This window comes from Convolutriloba macropyga, chromosome 4 (genome assembly GCF_964194025.1).
Source record: "Convolutriloba macropyga chromosome 4, txConMacr16.3, whole genome shotgun sequence".
Lineage (NCBI taxonomy): Eukaryota > Metazoa > Xenacoelomorpha > Acoela > Convolutidae > Convolutriloba > Convolutriloba macropyga.
In genome coordinates, this window is record NC_134471.1 from 56,315,490 (window position 1) to 56,336,933 (window position 21,444).

At 33.8% G+C, this 21,444-nt stretch overlaps 1 protein-coding gene across 1 annotated transcript in view; it reads left to right on the forward strand.

Moving 5' to 3' along the window:
* Positions 1-21,444, forward strand: part of LOC142338539 (40-kDa huntingtin-associated protein-like) — a 238,221-nt gene that overhangs the window by 182,981 nt on the left and 33,796 nt on the right. The window lies entirely within an intron of this gene.

A 21,444-nucleotide genomic window follows, 5' to 3' on the forward strand; every position in this document is an offset into this window, starting at 1 on the left:
AAATCGTTACACACCCAAACTAATAATTAGATTACATAATGCCATGCATCATTAGAGCGCTCACGAGATCTATCATTAATAAGACTACGAGAGGAAAAAACAACTAACAAAACAAGCAAAAAAAAACATTTTTACGGCAAAAACTCAATATCTCAATTTAAAAGCACCTAGTGGTAACCTCAAATTACAATCAGACAAAACCCTAACTACACAGATTTCATTTTTCTTAATTACAACTTTTTTTTAAATGAGACTAGGTAATAAGTCGACAAAAGAAATTATAACAGCAGGCTGAAAAAAATAACATTTTTTAAACCAAATAACTTCAAACGTCTTAAAAACCAGAAGCTTTTAACAAACAAATTTTGTATTAATTTACAAAAAAACGTCATTAGGAAGCCAATAGGACCTGTCTTTGGTTAGACTAAGCCAAAGAAACGGACTTAAGGTGCAGAATAACTTGAAGATAGAAACAATTTGAGAGAACACAGATTATCTGGGTAACTAAAATCATTAGCGATTATTTTAGTATTATGTTTTTAAATTTCATTTACTAAAAAGTTAAATATGTTAGATTCTGAAAATTCAAATAGGTTGAATATGTGAATTTTAAATATGTGAATTTTACTGAAAAGTTAAATATGTTGAGCCTGATTTGAAAATCATCGGGATATGTTACGCGAACTTGCTTAAAGAAGACAAAAAGAAACAGAAATATTGACCACTCAAAGTATTTATGAAAATGCATATTGTCCAACAAACAAAACAATAGCTACGACATATCAAAACAGGTTAATGTTTGAATTACAAGGAACCGAATTGGACCTCTCAATGTCGAGGGTAAGTTACAAGTTGACAAAAAGAGCAACAACAATTAAAAAGTTTTTTAAAAAATTGAAAGAAACTGTCAGGAGCTATGACCTTTAGCTTTACACTGAATGCATTGAATAAGTTTATTCAATCCTCAATTAGAAGCTTACGAGAGCTCTCAGCGTTTATAACTACATAAACGACTACATAAATAATTTAAAAACAGGCAAAAACAGCAAATTCAAAGAAAAATTGATAGAACACTGTCGCAGTCATTAAAAAATGAACTATTCAGAAAAAAACTTATCATTATCTGATTTTTTAACAGCAATAGGGTTGTTTTTTTTAAACAAAATGACTTGTAACAAAAAATAACAAATATGTTAAAAACACGAAATTTTTAGAAAACCTCTGTTTTCAAGGCCATTAAATTCAATAGCTTTCAACGGAATTCTATGAATATTGTTAATATTTTTATTATTGGTTTAAGCACTTTTTACATTCTCAAAAGTGTTGTACAATAGATTGCTTAGTTTTTAGAGAAAAAGTTTTTAGCTTCTGTCTGAAGGCGTTTTTGTTTTGTAAGACTTTTATTTCAAATGGAAGTCGATTCCATTCGTTAAGGACCGCAAAACCGAATGATCTTTTTCCGAAAGCTGTCTTTCAGAAAAAGATCATTCGGTTTTGCGGTCTTTAACGTATGGAATCGACTTTCATTTGAGATAAGTCCTATCAACCAAAAACGCTTTCAGACAGAAGCTAAAAAACTGGAGTTTGAAAGTTGTAAATACATCGAAATCTCGTCATTTTGCCATTTCGAGATACCAGCGAGTTAAGATATTCTGGAACCCTCTGCGGATGGTGAACCAGACGATTACCCGTCAGAATTTTTTTGTGCAGGTAACCAGTACAACTGTTCAATAAAATCGGAAGTTGGTGTGCCAGGTGATAAGCAAAAAATTTATTTTCATGCACAGTTCGTTAACCGCTGTAATTTCTGGAGGAGAACGTCGGACAACCCATAATAAAGCGTATTACAATTGTCAAGCCTACTGGAAATTAAAACTCTCTCTCTAAACCAATTAATGAATCTTTCGTACTGGAGTCTCTGAAGGAATAGACTTTACGTAAGAAATAGTAACAACTTGCACACACTGAACTAACTTGCATGGAAAGAGAGTCAATTTTCTAAAACAAAACCCAAAAATACACATCCGGAAATTTAGAATCCATTGGCAGTTGGATATCACTGACCATCGAGCTCTTCCGCGCAATATTCATGTATTCTGTTTTCTTTGTATTTAGCGGAATTTTTGAACCATTAAACCATTTTTGCAGAGTGCCCAATGTTGAATCGAATTTTTCTTGCGTCACCTTGTTGTAGAAAAATAGTCAGCCATGTCACCAGCACCAAAACACCAACTCACGTTCAGCTTCGCAAACATAAGCTCTAATGGTAACCGATAACAAGTAAAAAGATGGGCTGAAACAGAACCCTGCGGAACACCCGTTTCAACTGGCTGCATTGAAGAGAGTGTCAATTAAAACTTTGTGATCTACCACTGAGGTAGCTTCTGCAAACTGAGAACACGATGCCTAATTCCTCGACTCTTTTCAAGAACAGACAGACGTATATCATGATCAATTGTATCAAATGCGGCTCATAAATAAAGGCCCATGTAAAGCGTGCGTTTTCTCAATTCTAATTTAGCAAAATGTCATTGGTTACTTGCAGGAGTGCGCTTTCAGTTGAAAACTTTCTATAAGGACTTTAGAATTTGCATAAGATATTATTATCTTCAAGATGATCTCTCAGTTGTTGTAACACAGCTCTTTCTAATAACTTGAGAGAAAGCTTAGATTTGATAAAGGGCGATAATTCGCAATGTCTAGCCAAACGAGATTGAATTGTATCATGTAAGGTCTCACAACTGCTGTTTTTAGAGCATGTGGAAAAACTCCGGAGATAATTGCCCGCCCGAAAAACTCATCCTGCTCCTTATCCACGGGTCTTCATGAGACGTGGTTGAATCAGTTGATGCAATAATATGTTCAATTTTTGCTATGAAGAAGTTGTTGAATTCGGCAGCTAGAGCTTGTTTGCTTTCATATCTTGGCAGCTGACGTTCTTCTTTGCCTAAGAGATTTCAATAAAGCAAACTTCTGGCGACTAGACTTTTTACGTACTGAACTAAGCCGAAGTCATTCATAAATAAATTCAAAAGAGTGCTCAATCATTTCAGCTGAGAATCCGATTGGTGGGCGATATGACCCGACTTTGACATTTGCTGACAATGTTGACCTCTCGGAACCTATTCTGTCTAGATTTGATGTCCTATGTATTGTGCGCGATCAAGTCGACCTTGTAAATGACGAACTTCTGGCATCGTTTATGATCAGCTCCCATGTGAAGCATCATCTGAATGCGGGTTAAAATGAAATGCAAATTGAGCTTCCTAGTCCATCGACTCTCCGACAAGTTCCTCAGGATTTGTTGAAGAAATACATACAATGAAGAAAACTTACACAGATTTACCTTTTGCCTAATTACAAAGCAGAAATTTTCTTAAATGAGACTAGATAACAGTCGTCAAAAGAGGAAATAATGACGCAAACTCAAAAAGATTTACTTTCTTTAAACCAAATAACTTCAAACACTTAAAAAACCAGAAGCTTTTAACAAACAAATTTTATATTATTTACTGAAACGTTATTAGGAAGCCAATAGGGCCTGTCTTTGGTTAGACCAAGCCATAGAAACTGACTACAGTTGCAGAATAACTTAACTCAAAGATATAAACAATTTGAGAGAACACAGATTATCTGGGTAACTAAAATCATTAGCTGTTATCTTAGTATTATGTTTATTAATTTCATTTACTGAAAAGTTAAATATGTTGAGTATAGGAATTTTAAATATGCGATTTTTACTGAAAAGTTAAATTCACATATATGAATTCAACGGTTTAAATATGTGAATTTTACTGAAAAGTTAAGTATGTTGAGCCTGGTTTGAAAATCATCGGTATATGTTGTTACGCGAACTTGCTTAAAGAAGACAAAAAGAAACACAAGTATTGACCACTCACAAAATATTTATGAAAATGCATATTGTCAACAAACAAAACAACAGTTACGACATAATATCAAAACAGGTTAATGTTTGAATTACAAAGAAGCGAATTGGACCTCTCAATTTTGAGGGTAAGTTACAAGTTGACAAAAAGAGCAACAACAATTGAAAAGTTTTTTTAAAAATTGAAGACCTTTAGCTTTACACATAATGCATTGAATAAATTTATTCAATCCTCAATTAGAAGCTTACGAGAGCTCTCAGCGTTTATAACTACATAAACGACTACATAAATAATTTAAAAACAGGCAAAAACAGCAATTTCAAAGAAAAATTGATAGAACACTGTCGAAGTAACTAAAAAATGAAGTATTCAGAAAAAAACTTTTATTTTCATCTAATTTTTTAACAGCAATGGGGATGTTTTTTTATCAAAATGACTTGTAATAAAAAACAACAATTGTAAACAAATATATTAAAAAAACAAAATTTTTGAGAAAACCCCTAGTTTCAAGGCCATGGAATTCAAAAGCGTTCATTGGAATTCAGTGATTATCATTATTATTTTTATTATTGATTTAAGCACTATTTACATACTCAAGAATTATGTACAATCGGTTTCTGAGAAAAAGTTTTTAGCTTCTTTCTGAAGGCGTTTTTGTTTGGTAACACTTTTATTTCAAAAGGAAGCCGATTCACTTCGTTAGGGACTGCAAAACCCAATGATATTTTCCCGAAAACTGTCTTCAAAGCTAGAGTTTGAAAGTTGTGATTATATCGAGATTTTGGTACTTTGCTATTTCGAGATACCAGCGAGTTAAGAGTCTGAATTCCTCTGCGGATGTTGAACCAGACGATAACCCATCAGAAGAATTTTGAAAAGAATTAGTTTTCGTGCAGGTAACCAGTGCAACTGTTAATAAAATCAAAAGTTGGTGTGCCAGGTGATAGTCAAAATATTAATTTTCATTCACAGTTCATTAACCGCTGTAATTTCTGGAGAAGAACGTCGGACAACCCTTAATAAATCGATTTACAATTGTCAAGCTTAATGTAAATTAAAGCTCTCTCTAAACCAATTAATGAGTCTTTCGTATTGGAGTTTCTGAGGGAGTAGACTTCACGTAAGAAATGGTAACAACTACACACACTGAACTAACTTGCTTGGAAAGAGAGAGAGAGTGAATCTTGTAAAACAAAACCCAAAAACTCACATCCGAAAATTTAGAATCCATTTGCAGCTGAATATCACTGAGCATCGAGTTCTTCCGCGCAATATTTATGTATTCTGTTTTCTTTTTATTAAGCCGAATTTTTGCATCATTAAACCATTTTTGCAGAGTGCTCAATGTTTAATCGAATTTTTCTTGCGTCATATTGTTGTAGACAAAATAATCAGCCATGTCACCAGCACCAAATCAATAATTCACGTTCAGCTTCGCAAACATAAGCTCTAATGGTAACAGATAACAAGTAAAAAGAGGGGCTGAGATCGAACCGTGCGGAACACCCGTTTCAACTGACTGCATTGGAGTAAGTCAATTAAAACTTTGTGATCTACCACTGAGGTAGCTTTTGAAAACTGAGAACACGATGCCCAATTGCTAGACTTTTGTCAAGAACAGACAGAATTATATCATAGTCAATTGTATCAAATGCTGCTCATAAATCAAGGCCAATGTAAAGCGTGCTTTTTTGCAATTCTAAATTTAGCATTAAATGTCATTGGTTAATTTCAGGAGTGCTCCTTCAGTTTAGAAGAACTTTCTATAAGGACTTTGGAATTTGTATAAGATTTTGTTGTCTTTAAGATGATCTCTCAGTTGTTGTGAAACAGCCTTTTCTAAAAATTTTGAGATCAAGCTTATATTTGATATCCGACGATAATTCGCAAGGTCCTTTTTTCATTTAAGGTTTTTACGACCGCTGTTTTTAGTGCCTGTGGAAAAACTCTGGAGATAATTTCTTAAAAACTCATCCTGCTCTTTATCCACGGGTCTTCATGAGACGTGGTTGAATCAGTTGATGCAACAATGTTTAATTTTCGCTTTGAGCTAGTTTGCTTTCATATCTTGGCAACTGACGTTCTTCTTTGCTTAAAAGAGATTTCAATAAAGCAAACTTCTGGCGATTAGACTCATTCTTCAGTTTATTATCGATTTAAGTAGCACGCTTTTGGTGATTTTTCTGAAAATAAGTTTTCGTGTTTTCAAGGACGGATGATAAGCCAATGTTCTCCGTGTTTCGAAAAGCACGCTCTAATTTTCTTTTCCTCTTCAGATTCAATAATATTCAGATCACCTAGCAGAATTCTCTCGTAAAGCATCCTCTTCTCAAAGAAAGGGGTGAAGTTCTCAATAAAAGAGTCGTCATTACCTCCTCGAGTTCCACAAACAGCGATTAATAATAAAGTTTTGTTCGTTCAGCTTTAAGTATTATGAAACAGCACTCAAAATATTCGGACAAAAACATCAAAATTTTTCAATTGGTTAGATCCCTAAAACAGATTCATCCTCCTCTTTTATCGAGTCTTGGGGCACTATAAAACTTAATTCCGCGCGTGGACAACATTGTTGGAGTACAAAGTTGTCATCAGATGTATTACTAATCCAAGATTCCACACATACTGAATTTCGTTTAGTTCTAGAATGTCAGTTAACTCTTCTGTCTGACTCCGAACAGAACCCGCATTGTATAAGAAAAAATTAAGCAGAGTTTTCTTGAAATAAGGAGCTTCTTATCTTTAGTCAATTTTGAGCAACACGAGATAGTCATTCGCGTATAGTATTGTTTAGATAAAATCTGGAAACTAACATTTCCGGGCCAGAAATCGGGTGATTCAGTTTTTTCATCGAATTTCAAGACTCAATGGAAGGATTAAAGCAGTGACTCCGGTTTTAAAATCTGACGGATGTGGAGAACAGCGTTTGTAGCACAATACACTTCCATCTCTGTTGTAGTTATATGCTGACTTTGTCTTCCCACATAGATATGCCTTCGCGTAGTTTTGACACCTGATAATTTCGAAGAACTCGTACTTGTTCACGTCTTCACTTCCTTAGAGGACGTTAGCTATCTTTGGGTACGTTGTGAAACGAGTTGTAGCCGCATTAAGGAGGGGAAAGTTGGTTTTCTAAGCAACGCCACCTCATTTCGAAGCAGAGCAACATCGCGTATTAATGAATTACCGCATTCCATTTTCTTCATAGCTGATATTCTGTCAAGAGCCGATAGCTCTGCAACAAAGCTTGTCGAGCATGTTTTTCACCACCAGCAAATCATTCCTTGTAAGTTTGAACAGTTCGTGGTTCCTAAGCAAGCATGATAAACGTGTACATTTTTTACAGTTGACACGATTTACAGCTGTTAGTGGATTACATCGCTGCATACAAATATCGCATTGTGACTCAGGGGGCGGGGGTGGTGCAACTTTCACTTTGAGTTAAATTGGGGAATCAGTGGGCAAAAGGAAAAGCCCGCTACTGGGCTGCGAAATTATTTATTCGAACAGCTGCGGAGAATTTTCACGCCAAATTTTCAGCTGTAATGACAATAAACTAAGGTAGCTAAGGAAAGTGTTAGAATCATACCGCACGGATCACGCAGATGCGGAGAACTCTCACGCCAAATGCTTCCACGCTTTAAAAAAATAAATAATTCTCAAATTTCTTTGTTCCGCGGAATCTAAAATCCCCGCTAATTGGGGCCTTCCAAAAACAATATCCGGCCTTTGATTACACAATGAATAACAACACAAGCTGAAACGAAATTAAATAGCCTCACACTTGCAAGTGGGGACTATTTAACAGGTTTGTCACAACAATTCGTCTATGTTCTACCTCGATGCGAAAGCAATGATATCTGTCATTCCTATGTTATGAATAAGTCTTCACAAAAATACTTATGACTATGAAAACGATAATTGCAAAAACAAAAAATTCATTAGAGAAGTGGAAGAATGTGTCAAAGCCATTGAAACCATAAATTTTTCTCTGAATTTTTTTATCTATGATCAATTGAACTCCTTCTCTAAGCCAACGGGAACTGTCAATATTAAGGCAATATGATAAGATTTCAAAAGGAACCAAAAATATTAAAAAAGTACACAGAAATAAGTTTAAGTTCGGTTAATGTTTAAAATTAATTTTTCGAAAAATTGTTTTTGAAGTCTAAGCAGCCATTAGCTGTCCACTTAAAGCACTAGATAGGTTTAGTTGATATTCATAAGTGAGCCCATTTCAATTTTATTCAACGAAACTACCATAGGACTACAAAAAAAATGTAAATCTCAAAAAGAAAATCAAAATTTCATAAAAAATTACGAAAGCTCAATGATAGAAGCCATAAAATCTTGAGCGATTCCTTCAAAACGAATTATTTGTTAATTGGGCATTATTTGACTGCAATTGTGATTTGATCGGAATTTTGATATGAAAAATGACTAGTCTCTAAGTGATTCGAAATAAAAACAAAAAATATGAAAAGGTTTCAAAAAACAGCTCAAATAGAAATCAATTTTGTAATGGTAAAATTCCCTATGAGACCATAAACAGCCTTTTTTTATTGCCTTTCGTCTATTAGGAACACAAAATTGTTTGATTCTGAAGCGTAAAATTTAATTTTGATTTAATTATTTTAGATAAAAATTTTAATTTGAACGAAAATTCCCCTAAAGGTGATTAAAATAATGTCAAATATCACGTGTTCACACAAAACTTTAAACCTCAATAACTCATCGAAAAAAGGGAAATTAAAAAAATCTTTTTATATTTGAATTCTACGATGGACGAGCTTTTTAATGGTACCATTCACATTTCTCTACGATGATTATATCGATCGGCCAAAATTGACTGAAAAAAAAAAATTAAAATATATTTGAGTATATAGTCCCCCCAACCAAGTGGGGTCGGATTTAATAGGGCCCGACCAAACTGATAGTGGTTATGACAATGATGAATAATTTTTGTGTCAAAAGTGTCTAAATTTCACCTAATATGACCTCAAAATTGACGATATTTGCGTCGAAAGCTAGTTGTTCGCAAATCGTCATTCTTCGATAGCTTAAAAAAGGAATTATTAGGATAGTGAAAGTATACTAAGCTGGCTTTCACAATTGTATTCCGGTGCTTCCTAATGATACCACTCATAGGTTTCGATCTGCAAATATATCGCTCTGTCGAAATTTGTGGAACAATTGATACTCGTAGTAAATATACTCTTGTTATGCATCCATGTTCTGCCTCGCTCAGTCCTGTTGGAACGATAAATAGTTGACCAATAATGATTAGTTTTCACTATAACAAAATGTTCACTGTACTTTGATGTAATGAAATAAGGCAAAAACTATATGCAACGCTGGCTTCTTTGGTGTTCATGTTAAAGAGGTAAATGTAAGTAATTGAATTTTTCAAAAGATATTAACAGTAATAAGCGAAAGACCTTGCAAAATAGCAGTAGTAAATCTAAATTTAAGAAAATTCTTGGTCGTTTACTCGTACAGTCTTCATCATAATGTAAAAATCATAAATATCGTAAAAATCATAAATAATTAGTTGATATAATTAAGGTTAAACAACAAGAGAAATGGGAACGAGATCATATAGATCTTCTCTTCCACCTTGCGAGTTTTATTGTAACACAAGGAATTTCTATAATAATTAAGCATAACAGTACTTCTGTAAGTATTTGAATAATAATTAGTTAATTGAGTGCTCACCTTACACACCTCAAAAGCTAGCCTCATTAAACTCTAGCTAGCTACTGACGAGGACAACCGCTCGCCGGTCGTTTGAGAGCAATTCGCTCCGTCGCTAGTTGGTTATGTTTGCTTAGAATGAGTTTTATACTTTTTGGTATAATTGAGATTCATTTCCAAAAAAATTCAAATTCGGCCGGAATAATACCGAAACACTTCATTTTATCACAAGGCTGGGTTGCGCAGAATTAAATCGCTAGTCTTTCACGTCTGGTTTTGCAGTTAGATTTTTTCAGCAATTTCAATGTATTTTGTCTAGTTTTTCTACCTTAGAATTGAGGATCAAATGGTTATTGCAAAATGTTTAGAGTGCAGCTATTTGAGAGATCTAAGAACTAATTTAAACAATTCATTAAAATGTGGATCGTCTACGGTTAGAATTCGATACTAATAAAAAACAGATGGTCGCACGAATTCGTTACATAAATGGATCAATTCGTTACATAAATGGATCAATCCGTCTCATAAATGGATCAATCCGTTACATAAATGGATCAATCCGTTACATAAATGGATCAATCCGTTACATAAATGGATCAATCCGTTACATAAATGGATCAATCCGTTACATAAATGGATCAATCCGTTACATAAATGGAACAATCCGTTACATAAATGGATCAATCCGTTACATAAATGGATCAATCCGTTACATAAATGGATCAATCCGTTACATAAATGGATCAATCCGTTACATAAATGGAACAATCCGTTACATAAATGGATCAATCCGTTACATAAATGGATCAATCCGTTACATAAATGGATCAATCCGTTACATAAATGGATCAATCCGTTACATAAATGGATCAATCCGTTACATAAATGGAACAATCCGTTACATAAATGGATCAATCCGTTACATAAATGGATCAATCCGTTACATAAATGGATCAATCCGTTACATAAATGGATCAATCCGTTACATAAATGGAACAATCCGTTACATAAATGGATCAATCCGTTACATAAATGGATCAATCCGTTACATAAATGGATCAATCCGTTACATAAATGGATCAATTCGTTACATAAATGGATCAATCCGTCTCATAAATGGATCAATCCGTTACATAAATGGATCAATCCGTTACATAAATGGATCAATCCGTTACATAAATGGATCAATCCGTTACATAAATGGATCAATCCGTTACATAAATGGATCAATCCGTTACATAAATGGAACAATCCGTTACATAAATGGATCAATCCGTTACATAAATGGATCAATCCGTTACATAAATGGATCAATCCGTTACATAAATGGATCAATCCGTTACATAAATGGATCAATCCGTTACATAAATGGATCAATCCGTTACATAAATGGATCAATCCGTTACATAAATGGATCAATCCGTTACATAAATGGATCAATCCGTTACATAAATAGATCAATCCGTTACATAAATGGATAAATTCAAACGAAGCTTTTGGTTATAATCATATTCAATTGCTGTGATTCTTCAGCCAGAGTAACCCACTGTGTTTTAAATGACTCAATTTTCACTGGTGTTTTAAAAAGATAAGTTAGAATTCGATGCTAATAAAAAACAGATGGTCGCACAAATCCGTTACATAGATGGGTCAATTTTCTTTAGTGTAAGTGAAGGAGAAAGGTTAAGGTAGCAACAGCAGCCATACACCAGTATTCCATATTGTACTGACGATTTTTCATCGCTAAAACAAGTTCTCTCCGACCTGTTGTTTTCTCAGTGTTTAGTTGCGCTATTTTGTTATCAGACTGCATTGTTTACTAAATTTTGTAGTTATTTTATCGACATGACCACTGAAAGATAATTTGGATCAATTTTAACTCCCAAAGAAATTTCAAGCAGGCTCAAAATTAATTATTTCAGAGTCAGAACAAAATTTTTGAACTACTAATTGTTTTGATGACTTTTTCAACGGTTCCATTGTCCGTTTAAGTTGGTTTCTTTTACACTAACGGATGTGAAATTTGTAGCGTACGCAAAGAGAAATATCTAGTTTTTCTACAGTAAAGTCGGAGATCGTTAATTGATGCAAGAAAAGCCAAAAATGGATCCTTGCGGGATTCCATTTTTTGGGTAATTGACCATTAAGATGCAAATTATTTCGGGTCTACCGACTGATTTCTGTTTAGGAGGTAAGATTGAAACCAGGTACCAGGGATTTCATATCTTTCTAATTTTTGTAACTAGATAGAATCCAAAGTTTCGCTTTTTGGTGCTCCTAGATTTGCGAATAATTAAAGAAGCGCATTAACTGTACTGTTTCGTTTGACACCAAATTGATTTTGGATAACAATGGAAGCGATTCAATATAATTATTTGACTCAACATAATTATTTCGTAAACTCTGCTTCAGACATTTTATAGGGAAATTTGTCTGTTGTTGTTTTTGTTCAGTTAGAGCCTTCTTGTAACGGAGGTATAACTTTATCCTTTTCAACGGAGATGGAAAGATACTCTTATTAACAAATAGGATTTTTAAGTGCGATAAAACATTCGAAATTGAAGGTTAGACTGCTTTTCCATCTAATAAGAAATCATTGCCTCTTGGCGCTTTCTTCTTTTGAGTGTTTTATTACATTTTTGACCTCTATTATGTTGGTTGGTTGTAAGAATTTTCATTGCTGTTCTCGACAAAAGCACGAACATAACTTTCAATTTTAAATTCTTTTCTGAGATTTTCAAAATTATTGACCTGAGCTGAAAACGTGCGCTTTATTAATTTCTGTTGGGCTGGAAAAAGTTTGTTTAATGGTGTCCAACATGGGAACTGTAATCTTTAACCTAGTTTGCCATTTTTTTCAGGGATGTTTTTAATTCTTTAACGTATTAATTTAACAAAAATTTTATGATAGATGGATGATATAGATAAATGTTTAGCTTAATCTGTGATCATGGAGTTCAAGCTCTACCACCACCGCTTCAGTAAAAACAAAGTTCTCCTTGCCTCGAGAACAGCATATTCCAGGTGAAAAGTTGTTGTAACCTGGAGTTAGAAATCTATAGAGAAATTTTTGCATCGTGAAGTTGCTAACCACTTTTCAATGAGACAAAGCACAGGAAGCTTTTCAAGGCGATACACTAATTTTTCGGTTTTACGGTGGGAGAGTCACTTTTGGTGTTCTGAAAGGGGTGATATTGGCTACCTTCAAATAAGTTCTGGATGTTCTATCGCCCGTTTATCAGACCAAACCCGAATCCAACAGTTTTTTTCTCGTTACTGGCGATTAAATTGTAAGTTTGGTCTAACTTCAATCACGTGCTGAAAAATCTTGATGTTGCTAGTTGTTGAATATGAGTATCCATATCTTTTTTATTAATAGCCGCCCTCATTTTCTCAGCCGGCTATTATAGCGCTCCTAATTTTTTTACAATCCAAGAAGTGGATTGTATTGGTGCTCTGTCTTTTTACAATTCAAAGAATTTGAATTGTATTGGGGCGCTGTCTTTTTTTTTAAGATCTGTTCACACATTTTCAAGATTCTTGAAGTCAAATTGGAGTAGTGATTTTGGTCACGCCGAAACAGGAAATGGAGCGAAAAAGCGAGTGGTTTTGCGGCGTGAATCTTTTTCGCTCTGATTTTAAATTAGAGTGAGAAAACGGTGTTTGAACAAAAATTCGGTTTCTCGGTAGTAGTTTTTTGTTCACATGCGCCAATTTCACTCTGATTTTTACTGTTTTTTCGATTTTTTGGACCGGATTTTTTTTCTAAATGGTTTTCCCAATCCATTAACAGCTCATTCTAGACCTAGTTTTTATTTGAATTAAATTTTCATTTCTCGCTAATGGTTTTTTCCACATGCGGCATTTTGACATTGAGTTTCCGTTTTTTTCTTATTTTTTTGATCTGATTTTTTTTTAAAAATGGTTTTTTCAATTCACTCATTGTCGATTCTAGGTCTAGTTTTTCTGTTTAGTCAATGAAAATTTTTTGAATTGTACGTCAGGACTTGTCCTGCTATGTTTTTTATTTTTGTAAGATGTTTTCACACCTTTTTTTATGACTTTGAGCTTTCAAAACGGGATAAACAGGTAAAGCTCAGCGGGCATCAAGTTTCATTAGAGGCACTTAGCCGCGTTTAGTAGTTCTTCAGGTACTTAGAGTGGTGAAGCTACTGGGAAGGCCGTAATTCAAGGTTAACAGGTCATTTTCAGAAGTTTTTGAGCACAAAATGTTGCAATTTTTTCGTCTTTTTTCGGATTTTTTGTTGGAGCAGTCTGAAATTGAGGTTTGTAAAAGTTGGTAAAGTTCCTTTGCAAGACGTAATTACTTTTTATGGCCAATTTAGGAGCTATATGTATTGCTACAACAAACATAAACACGGTAATTTATTCTAATTTTTAAAATGTTTTCAAGTTTTTTTGAATATTTTTGTTTCAGCTCTTGGTGTTACAATAATAGGTTATTTTTTAGTTCCTAGTGGTAATGGAATGGTTTTCAACTTCACAAATTTCACCAATTTTTTGATAAAACTTGCAGTTTTTTCCAATTTTCTGACATTAATTGTCAGTATTCAAGTTTTCCAGCTCCAGGGGGCAAGAAATCTCTAGGATTTGCTAATAAATTACTGCAAAATTTTTATTGGCCATGGCTTGAGCCAAATTTTTCAAATTTTTGAAAATTGTTGTCAATTTTTAGGTTTCTCTAACCTGAACAGCCAAAACATTTCCTTTAGGTTTTGATAATAGGTAACTGCATAGTTTCTAGTGGTAATGGGGAATGTGTTTTAAGATTTTAATATTACAAATTTTAGCGATTTTCAAATTGTAATTTTTTCTTTGACTTCCTGAAATTTTAGTCTTTTTCCTAAGTGGCCAGGGGTTTGCTGCTATTGAGTTTGCTAGTATGTTATTGCAGAGTTTCTAGTGGCAACAAAAATAGTTTTCTGTTTTTTTAGATTGCAAATATAAGTAATTTTTTAAATAAAGCTTGCAATTTAAATTTTTTTGATTGTTTTCAAATTTTTTTGATTTTTTGTCATTTTAACTATCTTTATTGGCCAACGAAACTTTTTAAATGTTGCAGATGAGTTACAAGACAGAACTCTACAGAGAAAAAATGAATTTGAACTTTTTTCCAGACAAATTTTCGAAAAATATAAATTTTTCCTTTTCATTTGAAGCATTCTTCACATTTCTTATTGAAGCGTTTGTCATTTTTTTCAAGATTACCTACCTTAGGTGTCAAATTAATCTCTTTCTAGTCTTTTGCGTGAGTTAATGACTATATTGCATTGTGTCATAAATGGCCTTTAGGTTAAAGGCTTCAAAAATTTTAGGAATAATTTATTTTTTTCTTTAGATTGATTCTTTTAGTTTCTCAACTTTCGAGATTTCGTCTTTTTGGCTGAGATTGTTGAATTGATCTGCTGGTCAGGTACATTAGGCCTGTTTTTCATCCGATTCCTTGGATTGTTTTTCAGGTCTTGTCCTGCTATGTTTTTTTTACTTCCTCGAACTTTTTTTCGCTTTACCATTTTGCCGCTTTTTCGACATTTTGCATGAAATCTTTTTGACTTGTCTAGGCTAGTTTCTCTCTTCACTCATTCTTCTTAAAGTGAATTTCAACATCAAAGTTGCTCAGCAAAGCAATTCAAAATGAACAGAGTCAGCATAAAAAATTGAAGTCAGAAATAGAAACGGGATAAACCCATAAAGCCCATTTTTAGATGCCCGGTACTTGAACTTTGTTCTCGTAAGTTTTAGTTACTATCTATACTGCTTTTTTACTTCCTCGAACTTTTTTTCGCTTTACTCATTTTGCCGCCTTTTCGACATTTTGAGTGAAATGTTTTTGACTGCTCTAGGCTAGTTTCTTTCTTCTGTCATTCTGCTCAAAGTCCTTTTATACAGCAGCTGCTCAGCAAAGAATTCAAAATGAAGAGAGTCGGTATCAAAGTCAGAAATGGAAACGGGATAAGCCCATAAATCCCATTTTTAGATGCCCGGTACTTGAACTTTGTTCTCGTAAGTTTTAGTTACTATCTATACTGCTTATTGGTATTGATACTAGACCCTGTAGCCTCTCACTGAGAGACAGAAGTATGTTCAACTACGAAATGCCATCAATATAAATCGGACTTAAAAAAATGTTTTTGTACAAAAATCTTTTTTTTCAATGTCGTCTATTCTTTCAATCCCAATCATGCTTATTGGAATCAATATTGGCGGCTATTTTTCGGCAATCTGTCGGGTATGTTCTCAATTTTGAAATCTGCGCTATGGTTGGTACATTTTTTTGGCTTTGAGGCTGCAAAGTTTGCTTTTAGGTTGTTATTAAAGGCGTTTGATCTGAATGTTTTAAACAAGGAAATTTTCACTGTCTTCAATCGTAGTTTTGTCAATAGTAACGTACTCCAAATCATTGTTTAGTGGCCTCAGCCATTTTTGGCAACATAGTGTGGTTGACTCAAATTAAGACTACTTGCAACTTTTTTGTATCACCGCCTCGCCTCGACTACACCATGTACGCAGAGGTAGCGAGAGAACAACTTTGCCATAAAAAATCTATTAGCTGGTTTGTTTCAGGTTGATTGCGGTTAGTTCACACCTGATTCATGTTCGGACTAGCAATGGCTTGTCGTTTCTCTGAATAAAATCTATGAACTGTTTTATGAAATCAAATGTGTACAGGTATGGGCTGTTATAGACAGATAATTACCTTAATTTGTGATCATTGAGTTCAAGCTTTACTGCCACCGCTTCAGTAAAAACAAAGTTATACTTTAATAATACAACCATCCCGAAACTTTATAATTATACCCCAACTCGAGAACATCATATTCCAGATAAAAAGTTGTTACAATCGATAGAGAAGGTTTTTGCATCGTGAAGTTTGGTTAGCCAGTTTTCAATGAGACAAATTATAGGAAGTTTTTTAAGGCTATGCACTAGTTTGTCCATTTTTTGTTATTTTATTGAAAGATCGAATATTTAAATGCCCAACAGTTCGTCTTGATTTCGTTTTTACGTTGGGATTGTCATGTTCGGTGTTCTGAAAAGAGTGATATTGGCTACCTTCAATTAAGTTGTTTATGCTGTACATTTTTTATCAGATCATTCAAAAAATGTTTTCAAATGTGTTGCCTCTGAAGCTATTAAATGATGATCAAGTCCACTCACGTTGATTGGAGTTTGCTATGAACTCAGAGGCGGTTAGAAGTTTAGCTCTAATGTATTTTTAGGTTAACAACCAATGATAATAATTTAGTTTTAACAACCTTGCCCATATATTAGCTGATATGACAAAATGAAAGATCGTTAACATCGTAGCCATAATAACATTTTTATGTTAATTTTGATAATTAACCACCAATGAAAAACAAACGCGAGAACAGAAGAAAACTCTTGGAGCGTCTCTCACACCGCCTCAAGCTCACTAGGAACTCAACAGGCCGTTGGAAATAAACAGCAAAAAGTTTGAATTTGTTTTCTAATAGGTGAACTATTTGTAACGGTTAATCAGCTTTTAAAATTTTTGATCTAACGACAGCAAATCGATAAGATGGAAGACTTAGAACATGGAGGCAAATATAGTTCTTTGTTGTTAATTTATCTTATTTACCACACAGAGCAAAAATAAACTCAATGGTTAGTCTCTCGCCGCCCCGAGCTCATTGCGAAGACAAGAGCCGGTTAGAGCTAAATACTAAAAATCAAATAGTAATTCTTAGAATATTAGGTTCAATTCGACATCAGGATGGAAATTGGGAAGATCTTTTGAAAACTATTCTTGATTGCTTATGTTTTGGCAAAAGTCGTTTCTTCATATTAAATAGTAGCGAAATGTTAAATTGACGAAGTTCTGCATAAACGTTAAAGATGTCGGCGTCTAATATATAGTATAGATGGGATTCGGGTACTGACTCGAAAAAGTTCTACAAAAACATAATTTTTAGTTGTGTTATTGAAATAATATTTGAAATATTTTTGCAATAATTATCACCCTGTGCCATGAAATAATGTCACTTCGATATTTAACGTTGCCTTTCTCTAAGTCTCCCGTTTTCAAGGTTGGTCATGAAAATGTTTCCTCTCAGCCAAGTGTTTCCAGGTTTTCTCCTCGAAACTTCTGTGAGACAACTTGAATCCACTCAGAAAACCATTTATGTTGGCAGTTTTCTGACGTTAAAAGTAAAAAAATTACTGAATTTAAGTGTCATATTCGAAAATAAGAGGCTACCACTGCGTTTTTATTTCTTGTTTCAGTTCCACTTGAGTGCAAAGGAGGTCTATAGAGGCAATTTTTTGTAATCTTCTGGCTATGTTTTTGAAAATTGAAGCTCTCAATTTTCTTTTAGATTTTTGACGGTCGGCTTTGCTTAAGTTATCATTTTCTGATACGAAGCTTTTGATTATAATCATTTTCAATTGCTGTGATTCTACAGCCAGAGTAACTCACTGTGTTTTAAATGACTAAATTTTACTGGTGTATTGAAAAGATAATCTAAGAAAGCATTGTACAGCTTTCGTTTCATTTCTTTTTCCATAAATTCTTGGGTGTACGAAAGTTATTTTGCCAACTTTGTCACACAAAATTTTTCAACATTGGTTATCAAAAGCAAGCCGATACAGGAACTAGTTAATAGTTTTGCGCATTCATAGCTCGTTGAAAATAGCTTGGTCAAATTCAAACATATTTTTGACAATGAACCATATTTTGTTTGTTTTGAGTGCAAAATTTCTTGAAGCGTTCAATTATAAATTTTCCTCCAGTTTTTTTGGACTTTTTTTTGGTCAGATGCAGCTTCAAATGCAGGTTTTATTATAGGTGAAACTTTTTTATTTTGATCAAAATTTGTTTGGCAGTATTAACTCAACTTACTAAAGCACCTAACTATTAAGAAAACTGTCCAAACAATTCAAATTTCTGAGCATTTTAGCGTATTTTTTTTGTAGCAAAATATGAAAAAAATTATTGTTTCGTGGGCTGTTTGGTTTGAAAGAAGACAATTAGCTACATGTGATTAAAAGAAAACTTTGTGTGATTGTCACATTTTTTTCCACCGGAAAATTTTTGAATTTAAATTATTAACACTTCAAATAAACTTATTTTGAGATATACAATTGAATCAAGTATGGAATCCCAAATGTTTTTTCCCCGTAGAATTGATTGCGAATGAGTTTACAGTTTGATATTTGCGCCTATCACTAAAATCCGATGATAGTGCATCGAGTTTGATCGTTTGGCTATCGGATCGTTGTCAGTTCAGGATTGGATAAATAATTACATCACGCGTCTGCTCTTGGCGATGTCTTTATTTATAGGTAAGGAGCAGTAGATAGAACTGTCGATAATTTTTTGTATTGTGTCGCATAGAAATTTTAAAGCTGCAAAGTTACCCTCTGGTTTTAAAAGTGATATTTTCCGGCAATCTGTCGGGTATGTTCTCAATTTTGAAATCTGCGCTATGGTTGGTACATTTTTTCTGGCTTTGAGGCTGCAAAGTTTGCTTTTAGGTTGTTATTAAAGGCGTTTGATCTGAATGTTTTAAACAAGGAAATTTTCACTGTCTTCAATCGTAGTTTTGTCAATAGTAACGTACTCCAAATCATTGTTTAGTGGCCTCAGCCATTTTTGGCAACATAGTGTGGTTGACTCAAATTAAGACTACTTGCAACTTTTTTGTATCACCGCCTCGCCTCGACTACACCATGTACGCAGAGGTAGCGAGAGAACAACTTTGCCATAAAAAATCTATTAGCTGGTTTGTTTCAGGTTGATTGCGGTTAGTTCACACCTGATTCATGTTCGGACTAGCAATGGCTTGTCGTTTCTCTGAATAAAATCTATGAATTGTTTTATGAAATCAAATGTGTACAGGTATGGGCTGTTATAAACAGATAATTACCTTAATTTGTGATCATTGAGTTCAAGCTTTACTGCCACCGCTTCAGTAAAAACAAAGTTATACTTTAATAATACAACCATCCCGAAACTTTATAATTATACCCCAACTCGAGAACATCATATTCCAGATAAAAAGTTGTTACAATCGATAGAGAAGGTTTTTGCATCGTGAAGTTTGGTTAGCCAGTTTTCAATGAGACAAATTATAGGAAGTTTTTTAAGGCTATGCACTAGTTTGTCCATTTTTTATTTTTTTGAAAGATCGAATATTTAAATGCCCAACAGTTCGTCTTGATTTCGTTTTTACGTTGGGATTGTCATGTTCGGTGTTCTGAAAGGAGTGATATTGGCTACCTTCAATTAAGTTGTTTATGCTGTACATTTTTTATCAGATCATTCAAAAAATGTTTTCAAATGTGTTGCCTCTGAAGCTATTAAATGATGATCAAGTCCACTCACGTTGATTGGAGTTTGCTATGAACTCAGAGGCGGTTAGAAGTTTAGCTCTAATGTATTTTTAGGTTAACAACCAATGATAATAATTTAGTTTTAACAACCTTGCCCATATATTAGCTGATATGACAAAATGAACGATCGTTAACATCGTAGCCATAATAACATTTTTATGTTAATTTTGATAATTAACCACCAATGAAAAACAAACGCGAGAACAGAGGAAAACTCTTGGAGCGTCTCTCACACCGCCTCAAGCTCACTAGGAACTCAACAGGCCGTTGGAAATAAACAGCAAAAAGTTTGAATTTGTTTTCTAATAGGTGAACTATTTGTAACGGTTAATCAGCTTTTAAAATTTTTGATCTAACGACAGCAAATCGATAAGATGGAAGACTTAGAACTTGGAAGCAAATATAGTTCTTTGTTGTTAATTTATCTTATTTACCACACAGAGAACAAAAATAAACTCAATGGTTAGTCTCTCGCCGCCCCGAGCTCATTGCGAAGACAAGAGCCGGTTAGAGCTAAATACTAAAAATCAAATAGTAATTCTTAGAATATTAGGTTCAATTCGACATCAGGATGGAAATTGGGAAGATCTTTTGAAAACTATTCTTGATTGCTTATGTTTTGGCAAAAGTCGTTTCTTCATATTAAATAGTAGCGAAATGTTAAATTGACGAAGTTCTGCATAAACGTTAAAGATGTCGGCGTCTAATATATAGTATAGATGGGATTCGGGTACTGACTCGAAAAAGTTCTACAAAAACATAATTTTTAGTTGTGTTATTGAAATAATATTTGAAATATTTTTGCAATAATTATCACCCTGTGCCATGAAATAATGTCACTTCGATATTTAACGTTGCCTTTCTCTAAGTCTCCCGTTTTCAAGGTTGGTCATGAAAATGTTTCCTCTCAGCCAAGTGTTTCCAGGTTTTCTCCTCGAAACTTCTGTGAGACAACTTGAATCCACTCAGAAAACCATTTATGTTGGCAGTTTTCTGACTTTAAAAGTAAAAAAATTACTGAATTTAAGTGTCATATTCGAAAATAAGAGGCTACCACTGCGTTTTTATTTCTTGTTTCAGTTCCACTTGAGTGCAAAGGAGGTCTATAGAGGCAATTTTTTATAATCTTCTGGCTATGTTTTTGAAAATTGAAGCTCTCAATTTTTTTTTAGATTTTTGACGGTCGGCTTTGCTTAAGTTATCATTTTCTGATACGAAGCTTTTGATTATAATCATTTTCAATTGCTGTGATTCTACAGCCAGAGTAACTCACTGTGTTTTAAATGACTAAATTTTACTGGTGTATTGAAAAGATCTAAGAAAGCATTGTACAGCTTTCGTTTCATTTCTTTTTCCATAAATTCTTGGGTGTACGAAAGTTATTTTGCCAACTTTGTAACACAAAATTTTTCAACATTGGTTATCAAAAGCAAGCCGATACAGGAACTAGTTAATAGTTTTGCGCATTCATAGCTCGTTGAAAATAGCTTGG